We start from the raw sequence: 11148 nt of genomic DNA, 5'->3' as shown, positions 1-11148 counted from the left end.
ATAAAAATAAATCATTAATTAAACTGCATGGTCAATGGCGTACGCGCAAAAAAATTCTAAATTCTAAAATAGCGTATTTTTGGTAACTTTTTATATCATGAAAAAATGAATAAAAAGCGATCAAAAAGTCCAATCAATATAAAAATGGTACCGATAAAAACTTCATATCACGTCGCAAAAGATTAGCCCTCGGACCGCCCCAATACGCAGAAAAATAAAAAAGTTATAGGGGTCAGAAGATGACAATTTTAAATGTATACCTGCATGTAGTTATGATTTTTCCAGAAGTACGACAAAATCAAACCTATATAAGTAGGGTATCATTTTAACCGTATAGACCTGCAGAATGAAGATAAGGTGTCATTTTTACCGAAAAATTTACTGCGTAGAACCGGAAACCCCCAAAATTTACAAAATTGCATTTTTTCTGCAATTTCGTCGCACAATGATTTTTTTTCCCATTTCACCGTACATTTTTGGGTAAAATGACTGATGTCCCTGCAAATTAGAATTGGTGGCGCAAAAAGTAAGCCATCATATGGATTTTTAGGTGCAAAATTGAAGTGGTTATGATTTTTAAAAGGTGAGGAGGAAAAAATGAAAGTGCAAAAACGGAAAAACCTGTGGTCCTTAAGGGGTTAAGGACTTTTTGCAGATAACCTCTATCTTCCATTCTGGACATTTGTTCACAGGCCTGTACCTCATAGCCTTCTTGGGAACTGTTTATCCGTTTCAACCTTAATAGTTGTCCGTAAGGTATATCTGTTTTAGTGTGTTCAGGATGGTAACTACAATAATGTAAGAGGGAATTCCCTGCCATAGGTTTTCTGAAAACTGATGTGGTAAGGCCCTCTTCTCCCAAAGTGACTAACACGTCCAAAAATTCTAAGTGAGTAGTACTGGTCTTAAAGGTTAAACTCAAATTCAAAGCTAAAAGAGAACTGCAAACCAGATTATCTAATTCTCAGCTACAAAACTTTAATTAAAAAACTGGAACGTAAATTGGTGACTTTACAAGTTAATATAAAGGAACCAAAATGTGATAAATTTATTTGGGACAGAACAGATTTTGATTCTGAAAGAGTTTTTTCTAACATCAATAACAATCATTCAAGGAAAAAGAGCTGGAATGGCAAAGCAAGAAATACACATAATGATAATAAAAACAACAGAATAAATACTCCTAAGAAAAAAACGTCAGACTATCTAACTACAATAACTGAATCTAGCCATTCTGATGAGACAGAGCAGCTGAATGGAGATAATTCAACACCTGGCACCAGTGTGGTCCAAGATGAACATAGATATTTGGAGGAGCTCCCTTTAGATGAAAAACAAGAAAAACAAGAAGTCACAAGGAAAAACCAATCCCAAAAAAATCTACAAAAATTGCATGACAATGTGAACTGAGCCGGATGAAGCCCTGGTGAAATACTGTGTCGCTCTTACCTGTGAACGCTCCAGCTGCTTGATACCCTTCTGTATGTGCTCTTCGCATTAAAGCCTTCCTGCAAATATCCGTGAGTGCTGCTTAATTTCTCCACTGTTTCATACAATGTGAACTATGCCTCTGTACCTCACCTTTCCCCTTCATCTATCATTAACCTCACTTCAGTAACTTTAAGTGAAGCTGCTATTGCAGTATTGTGTAAGGGTCTTAACTTTTGCTTTCTAGAGAACTTTGATGTGGTGGACTTTGAGGTTGACTTGTTTAGACCTATAAGAAAATTTAATCTGAAAAAACTTTTTTCTAATAAAGTAAAATCCCCGTTTTCATAGGACCGTTAGGGTTTACCCATTTGAGGAAGCGAGTGACATAGATCAGCAATGTCTCTGGGATCTCACTGAATTATTAGGAGGTGACCCTAATTCTGGGAACAATGATAGCAATCAAGATTTGCTCTTCTCTGGTGGCGTAAAATCCACTTTTTGTCCCCCTATTCCTCCTGGGAGTAAATGAGATCCTTTCCAACAAAAAATAATGGAATAAATTAAACCTTAATATTCTATAGATACTTCTGCCCTCAGCAGGGATGAATAAAAAGCTCTAGTTTGGTAACGATCACTAAAATGAGTGATTTTTAAAGCGGACAAAGGGGGAACCATCGTCCTTATGACAGAAAAATATTACAAACAGGAAGCTATGTGCCAGCTAGGGAACACCAATGTGTATGAGAAACTAACATCTAACCCTGTAAAGAGAATTTCCTCCAAGTTACAAACACTGGAGAAGAGCAGTTGAGCATGGCATTCTTTCCAATAAAATGGCCTCAAAATGTATCCCACCTTTTCAGAAATACCCATGTTGGTATTTTTTTTACCCAAAGTACATAAAGGTTTGGAAGTTGCCCCCCCGGAAGACCAATAGCATGCAAATCCCAGCCCGTCACTCACCTCCCTGTCCTCGCAGCCCCGGTGTGTGCGCCGGACCTCTCACTCTTAAAGGGCCAGTGCTCATTTAGTCAAGTGTCTACACCTGCACCTTGGTTCTTAAATATCAGCTCATCCCTTGGTTCCTGGCCGGGATCTTTGGTTGTCTATTGCCATAGTGAAAGTTCTGTGTACCTGTCCCTTGCTACCTTCCTACCCTGCACCTGTATTCCTGCCCTGACCTGCCATCTTGCCACTTCCTGCCAGTCTCCTTCTGTGCCACGCCCAGCTACCTGTATGGACGAGTCGTGCCAGGGGTAGCGACCTGGGTGCCGCCTGCCGCAGCAAGACCATCCTGCTTTGCGGCGGGCTCTGGTGAAAACCAGTGGCACCTTAGACTCCACTCCCTGGCACTGCTCAAGTCATCATCCACACAGGCCCAGAGGATCCACCACCTGCCGTGACCATAACAGTAAGATCCGGCCATGGATCCCACTGGTGTGCCAGATGTCTTGGATCTCTCCACCTTCATGGCTCAGCAGTTGCAGCAGTTAGCTCGTCAAGTGCAACAACTGAATCAACTCTCAGCCATGGTGCAACATCTACTTGCCGCTCAACTGCAACAACAGCAGCAGCCACCTGTTCCTTAGCCTCCTCCTGTGTCTGCAGCTTCTCCTGGGACCAAGCTTCGTTTGCCCTTGCCTTCTAAGTATGACGGGGATCCCAAGCTGTGTAGAGGCTTTGTGACATGGTGTTCTATCCATCTTGAACTCATGGCGGATCTGTTCCCGATGGAGCGTGCTAAAGTGGCGTTTGTGTTCAGTCTACTGTCTGGAAAAGCTTTGGCCTGGGCTACTCCTCTCTGGGATCGTAGAGATCTGGTCTCCTTCAACTTGTCAGCCTTCTTTGCAAAATTCCGCAATGCATTTGAAGAACTCATGCGAGCCTTCTCTGCCGAGAGGGCTCTACTGAACCTCTGCCAAGGGAACTCCTCCGTTGGCAACTATGCGGTTCAGTTTCGCACTCTTGCCTCTGAGCTTTCTTGGAACAATGAGGCCTTTTCTGCTACCTTTAAAAAAGGACTTTCCTCTCGAATCAAGGATGCTCTCGCTGCACGAGACTCTGCGACTAACCTGAGCAAACGTATCCATTTAGCCATTCGAATAGATGTGCGTTTTGCTGAGAGGCAGGAAGAACTTCCTTTGGAAAAAGAACTTGCTCGAACACGGCGATTACGTCATCTGGCACCCGTGTTCCAACATCCACCTCTACTGTCTACTTTGCCTCCTGCCGAAGAGGCAATGGAAGTGGACCGTTTTCACTTAACGCAGCAGGAAAAATCCTGTCGACGCAATGAGAATTTGTGCCTATATTGTGCCAGTCCGGAGCACTTTCTCAAAGACTGTTCTATATGTCCTCCGCGTCCGAGAGAATGCTCTCAACTTGGACACGTAGGAGTGGCTTCCTTAGATGTAAATATTACCTCTCCTCGCTTGACCACCCTGGTTCAAGTATTTTCCTATGCCAAGTCATCTTTTATTGCTTCTGCTCTTTTGGACTCCGGCTCCGGTGGTAACTTCATTGGTGCCTCCCAGGCCCATAAACACCGTTTTCCAGTGTCTCGTCTTGCCAAGCCCTTCTACATCTCTTCTGTTAATGGACAAAATCTGAACTGTAAGGTGCAATTTCGCACGGAACCCCTCGTCATGCAAGTAGGAAATTTGCATAAGGAAAAAATGTAGTTCTATGTGCTACCACATTGTACTTTGGAGCTTCTTCTTGGTCTTCCTTGGCTTCAACGTCATTCTCCACAACTTGACTGGAAATATGGTGAAATCACTTATTGGGGACAATATTGCCAAGATCACTGTCTTGTTTCCCCTGCGTTATCTTCTGTGACTGTTAAACTCAGATGAAAAGTCTTGAATTGGGGACATTCTTCCTTGCAGTTGGTCACCTTAGAAGATGGAAGACTCCATGACAGAAGCATGCAAGTCCCTTACAGCCTTTGCCCATTCCAGGAACCCCTTGGTCTCATGTAGTGGGGAACTTTTGAGTTCCAAAGAAGAGGGGGAGACCAAAGGGGGGGTACTGTAACATCCGTGCTCCAGCCAGACACGCTGGCCGCGAGCATTCTGTCATGTCCCCGCAGCCAGCGGGGCTGGGATTCGCATTGCAGGACGCACCCGCGCCTGAATCCCAGCCCATCACTCACCCTGTCCTCGCAGCCCCGTTGCGGTGCCCCGCCTCCTAGGGCACGCTTGCCGGAGCGCTCACACAGGGCCAGTGCTCATTTAGTCAAGTGTCTACACCTGCACCCTGGTTCTTAAATATCAACTCCTCCCTTGGTTCCTGGTCGGATCTTTGGTTGTCTATTGCCATAGTGAAAGATCTGTGCCTCTGTTACCATGTACCTGTTCCTAGCTACCTTACCTACCGCGCTCCTGTGTTACCTGCCCTGACCTACTGCCATCTTGCCACATCCTGCCAGTCTCCTTCTGTGCCACACCACCTCCCAGCTATCTGTGTGGACGAGTTGTGCCAGGGGTAACGACCTGGGTGCCACCTGCCGCAGCAAGACCATCCCGCTTTGCGGCAGGCTCTGGTGAAAACCAGCGGTACTTTAGACTCTGCTCCCTGGCATGGCTCACGTCATCATCCACACAGGCCCAGAGGATCCACCACCTGCTGTGACCATAACAGATATAGAATGGCAAAAATTATGTATATTAGCATCAATTGATATTGAATCTTTGTACACTAATATACCCCAGGAATTGAGTGTAAATTGCATACATGACCTCTTAACCAAGTCAGATAGAAGTGCTCCCTGCATTAACTTTATTTGTGACGCTTTATCCTTAGTGTTGACTAACAACACTTTTATGTTCGATGGAACTTGGTTTAGACAGACCAGCGGAGGGGCCATGGGCACTCCTGTGGCCTGCACTTTAGCCAATTTGTTTGTGGCATGTTTTGAAAAAATCTTCATCTTCTCGGAGATTAATCTTTTTTTGAACCACATAAGGGGACATGTCCGCTTTGTCGATGACATTTTCATTATGTGGTCTGGTACTAAAACTGATTTTTCCAATTTTGTACAGTTCCTAAATGTTGTTAATGATATGAATTTGAGTTTCACCTTTAAGACCAGAATTACTTAGAATTTCTGGACATGTTAGTCACTCAGGTTTCAGGTTTCAGAAAACCTATGGCAGGGAATTCCCTCTTACATTATTATAGTTACCACCCTGAACACACTAAAACAGCTATACCTTACAGGCAACTATTAAGGTTGAAATGGATAAACAGTTCCCAAGAAGGCTATGAGGTACAGGTCCGTGATCTGATGTCCAGAATGGAAGATAGAGGTTATCTGCAAAAAATCCTTAATAAAGCTTACAGTAGAGCATCAAGTCAAAACAGAAATCACCTATAAGATAGGGCCAAAAGGAAGGGACCAAAACCAGAAAGTTTTTTCTTTTCATTTAAATTCAGCCCCATGAGTGAAGTAATTAAAAATGCCATATAAAAACACTGGTAGCTTATCCAAAACGATTAATTTCTAGCGGAGTTCAGCAGGGAAAGACCTATTGTAACTTTTAAATGTGAAAAAAATCTTGGTGATGTATTAAAGGGGTTATCCAGGAAAAAAACTTTTTTTTATATATATCAACTAGCTCCAGAAAGTTAAACAGATTTGTAAATGACTTCTATTAAAAATCTTAATTCTTTCAGTACTTATGAGCTGTGGAAGTTGAGTTGTTCTTTTCTGTCTAAGTGCTCTCTGATTACACGTGTCTCGGGAACAGCCCAGTTTAGAAGCAAATCCCCATAGCAAACCTTCTACTCTGTGCAGTTCCAGTTCCAGTTCCAGTTGCCAGACAGAAAACAACAAGTCAACTTCAGCATCTGATAATTATTGAAAGGATTAAGATTTTTTTAATAGAAGTAATTTACAAATCTTGAAGCAAAGAGGAATAGTAGAAAAAGTCGGCAGACTCACCATAAACTTCTTTTCCAGGGTAAATTCTTTATTGCATACTCACATATAAAAAAGCTGATACAAAAGGTGGGAGAGAGGGATCACAGTGGGGGGCATTCACTGTCTGGCGACAGACTCTGTTTCGCTCGGTGCTCGAGCTTCTTCTGGCCTGGACAACTAGGGATAGTGGGCTGGTTCTTATACAGGTGGGTTCCCAGGTCTAATTTCTTAGTACCTCCCAACTGTAGTGACGTCTGGTGTGAAGGCGTTAGCTTAAAGACAAGCATCGATTACGCCTTCATTATACCTTATGTCATAAGAAAACAGCTTATCATAAAAACAATCAAAAGAAAAAGAAGTGTAATTTAAAAGCATGGGGCATAATCCACTTTATCATTCAGGCCTAAAGGACCTGTTACTGCGGTATGAATAATCCAATATGTTTCTCGCTGCAACAGGAGGCGATCTAGATCAATACCTGGTCTATATTTAACTCTCTGCACTCCGGAAAAAGTAAGTACTTCTGGTTTTCCCCCGTGGACCTCCACCACATGGGATATTAAACGTGGGGCTCCTTTAAGTGTGCGCAGTGAGTACATATGCTCACGTATTCTTGCGCATAACTGGCGTATAGTTTTTCCAATGTAGTAGAAGCCACACGGGCAGTATATAACATATACTACATGTTTGGTACGACATGTTATTAAATCTGTAACTGTGTGGGTTACTGAGCCCATACGCATAGTTTTCAATTGTGCATTGAATTTACAGAAATTACAAGACTTACAAGCATAATTCCCCTTTGGTATAGAACTCTCTAACCATGTTATCTCTTTCTTAGGAAGTGATTTTCGACTTTTTTGCAGAATATCACCTAAGGATTTATTTTTTCTATATGAAATAAGTGGCTTACGGCTGGCTACTTCTTTTATGTCGGGATCCCCCTCAATAATGTGCCAGTTCCTTCTGACCGCCTGTTCAATTATGTAATTTATAGGTGAATTCTGGAAAGTGAAAGAGAATCGTTTTTTAGTTGGTTCAGATTTTTTCCACTTTTTACCCACTAAAAGATTTTTTCTATTTAAACTATCTGCTCGCTCTCTTCCTTCTTTTATCAACTTACTAGGGTAGGAGCGTTCTAGCAGGCGTTTAGTTAAATCTTCTGCTTGTGCGTGATAAGACTCATCAGATTCATTGTTTCTCCATAATCTTACGAACTGTCCGTATGGAACTCCCTTCTTCACTGAGCTAGGGTGAGAACTGTTGTAGTGAAGAAGGGTGTTCTTGGATACGAGTTTTCTATATCCTTCACTTGTAAGTCTGTTGCCTGTTACTAATAATCTCAGGTCCAGAAATTCAAGTGAGGTACCGCCGTAGTGGGAGGTAAAAGACATATTAACTGTATTTGTTAAATTAAGGTGGGTGACAAAATCATTGAACTGGGATTCGGAACCTGACCATGCTATGAGGATATCATCTACATAACGCATGTACAATTTCACTTGTGAGATGTATGGGTTCTGAGATGAGAAAATAATTTGACTTTCTAGGACTGCTAGGAACAAATTTGCGTATGTAAAGGACACCGGGGTACCCATCGGGGTCCCGGTGTCCTGTCTATACCACTGGTCAGCAAATTTAAATGTACTGTTACTTAGCAAGAAAGTGAGTGCCTCCTCTACAAATAGAATAAATTCCGCAGACTTATTGGACCATTTAAGGAACTCTTTTACAGCTCCTATACCCGCTTCATGGGGAATTCTGGTATAGAGACTGACCACGTCAATGGAGCATAGGTTCCATCCTGGTTCCCAATTCAGTGTTTGGATTGTTTGTAAATCTGTTTAACTTTCTGGAGCCAGTTGATATATATATATATATATATATATATATATATATATAAAAAGGTTTTTCCTGGAATACCCCTTTAACTAACAGCAGATTTTCTTCCAGTGTCAGAGAGTCTAACTGGCTTAGTTCCAGCAGCCCCAAGGGTAATTACAAATGCGTATCGTGTAACTGGTGCTCATATATCCTTTGTGATGAAGTGATAAAAATAGGAGGTCAAATGTAATGATTTCTGTTGTTGCAGAACCAAGTGCTGTGCACTTGTGGCCGATTTTTATATCGGCAGCACGATAAGACCGTTACACCACAGATTTTATGAACACATTTACTCCCTAAAATCTAAGAAAAGATCCCCCCCCCCCCGAGTAATAGATCCCATTACCAAAGACCATGCAGGAGACCCCCGTGCACCAAAGTTACTTCGGCATTGAAAAGGTGCATTCAAAAGATGGCTCAGATAAGCGCAGAATGCTGCTGCAAACCGAGGCCCGTTGGGTTATGGGCACTAATGCGCAAGGGAACCTCGGATTAAATGATAAATTACACTTGCGTATCTTCATATAATTAATTTATATACCACAGTGTTTTGTACCCAGTTTGTTTCTTTTAATCCTTTTAATGTATTTGTCCTTATATGTATTCACACATGAGCACTGAGTTGCAGCAACGACCGCCCTCTGGTGGAGCTTCACATGTATTTACCAGGTGAGCTTGCAGTGGACGTGATGGTCTGATGAAGTGCGGAAGCAGGATAAAACTGCAACCGCGCTGGCTCACCTGGCGTCCCTGTCTTTCTTTATTTTTATGTATGACACTTAACCGTTTGCATTGAATAATGAAGATTCATTACCTTGAACCTGGTGAGTGCCGCCTTCTTTATCTACACCTCTTGCATCTTGAATACCATTACTATCCAGGCTGAGCACCCCTTTGTGGTTCCTTTATGCACTATGCTTTGAAGCAGTAGCTGTGCCGAATGCTGTTTCTACTACACAAGTTTAAACTTGTAATGTATTGTTTCTTATGAAATTTCAAGACACTTTGCTGTTTACTTGCTATTAAAATTCTCAACCTTTATATGTTTTTAATGTGATTGAAAAAACAGCCACTAGGTGGCTCTGTTCTGTTCCCTGTAAAAGTTAAACAGTTAGTTTGGTCTCCTTCTGGCCTGGCAGGAGACCAAACTCAGGAAGTGCGTGCGGGGCACAGCTCTCGCAGGCTTCAGTAATGTCATGCCTGCTGGGAAACCCCCACTTTCTCCTGCTGGGAGCTCAGACAATGTGAGCAAAGGGGAAAGAAAGGGGTGTTAGGAGTAGTTAGGGAATATAATCTGAGTTAGTTTTAAAAATATGATTTGATGACAGATACTCTTTAAGTCCAAAATGGGTTGTGTCCTTAAGGGGTTAAAATTGTCTAAAACCAGATTCAAACAATCATTCATTTCTTTAACATATCTTAAGGATGTCTATAAAGTTTAAATTTATAAAGTCAAATATTAAACTTTATATACATGCTTTTTCTTTCTATGCATGACCCATACAAGAAGCATCTATTTATTCTTATTACATTGTTATTTCAGTAACACAATAACCCCCCCTGTCACCTCTGAACTGCAAGGGAGAAATCAGTCGAACTTAATGTATATGAAATCGTCACTATTGTGTATTTGCATCACAACACATTTATAAAAAAAAACAAAAAGCCGCTGAAAAAGGTACAAAAATACATAAAAAATGTTTTATGCCCATGACAAGTAGTCTAATTGCCCATGATTCTTAGCATTGTCACCACCATGCAAAATAATCCCTGGTTGATCTTGGTTTGTTGCCTTCAAGCAAAGAACATAATACAAGCAATTAACAAGAAGTTGCATTTTTTTCCTATAACATTGGCTTTATGAGACAGAGAGTAAAGATTATTTTTGGCCATGAAATCTAAATTCAATAACATTTAAAATCCTGCCTTTGCCCCAGAAAGTAGAATATATTGTGTTGTTTGCATAGTAAATCACATAAATCCATAGTAAATTCTTTTAAAGACATTTCTTCAAGCTTGTGATTTTACTGCTCCTCTCTAAATTTATTGTTAAAGTCAACACACTATATTTGTTGACACTGTGAAATTTCTAATATCATCTGAGTTATTACTAAAGAGTAGCATGTTGCGTGAGTTTATTTCCTTAGTATTTGCTACAAACAGGAAAAGGGGAAAAAAGCATTAACAGGTTGCCATCTAAGGACGAGCTGGCTCGTCCTAAGACTCCAAAAAGTGTATGGAGTGCTCAAGTCAGGAGCCCGCACCATACTGGATGGCCCTCAGCTGACTCTTGTAGCTGAAAACCGCCGTTCATCACCACAGCTGGCTATTGACCCTTTAGATTACCGCTTTCAAAGCTGACGGCGGCGTCTAAAGGGACCTTTAAACAATCCCTAGTGGTTCAGTGGGGTGGGTCACCCCCCACAGTGCGATCGCGGAGGGGCCCACAGCGCGATTGTTGCCGATCCACTGTGGAGGTAGCCACAGGCCTTACAACTCCTGTAGTCCGGTCCGTGGCTCTTTGATTGATAGAACCTGGATGTACCAGGCTTTATCAATCGAGCGCAGAGCACACAGATCAAGGATTTATATGGAACTACAATGAGCTGTATGAGGAATCATTAGTCCCTAAGGGGACCAATATAGTGTAAAAAAAAGTTTAATAAAAGTTTAAAAAAACACTCATTAACCCCTTCCCCATTAAAAGTTTAAATCACCCCCCTTTTCCCAAATTTCATATAATAAATATGTAAACATAATAAAAATAAACACATGGGGTATCGCCATATGTGCAAATGTCCGAACTATAAAAATATACTGTTAATTAAACTGGAAGTCAATGGCGTATACATAAAAAAATTCACAAAAGTGCATATTTTTGGTCACTTTGTATACCCTAAAAATTTTTA

This window comes from Hyla sarda, chromosome 3 (genome assembly GCF_029499605.1).
Source record: "Hyla sarda isolate aHylSar1 chromosome 3, aHylSar1.hap1, whole genome shotgun sequence".
Classification (NCBI taxonomy): domain Eukaryota; kingdom Metazoa; phylum Chordata; class Amphibia; order Anura; family Hylidae; genus Hyla; species Hyla sarda.
Note: the sequence above shows the minus strand (reverse complement) of the source record.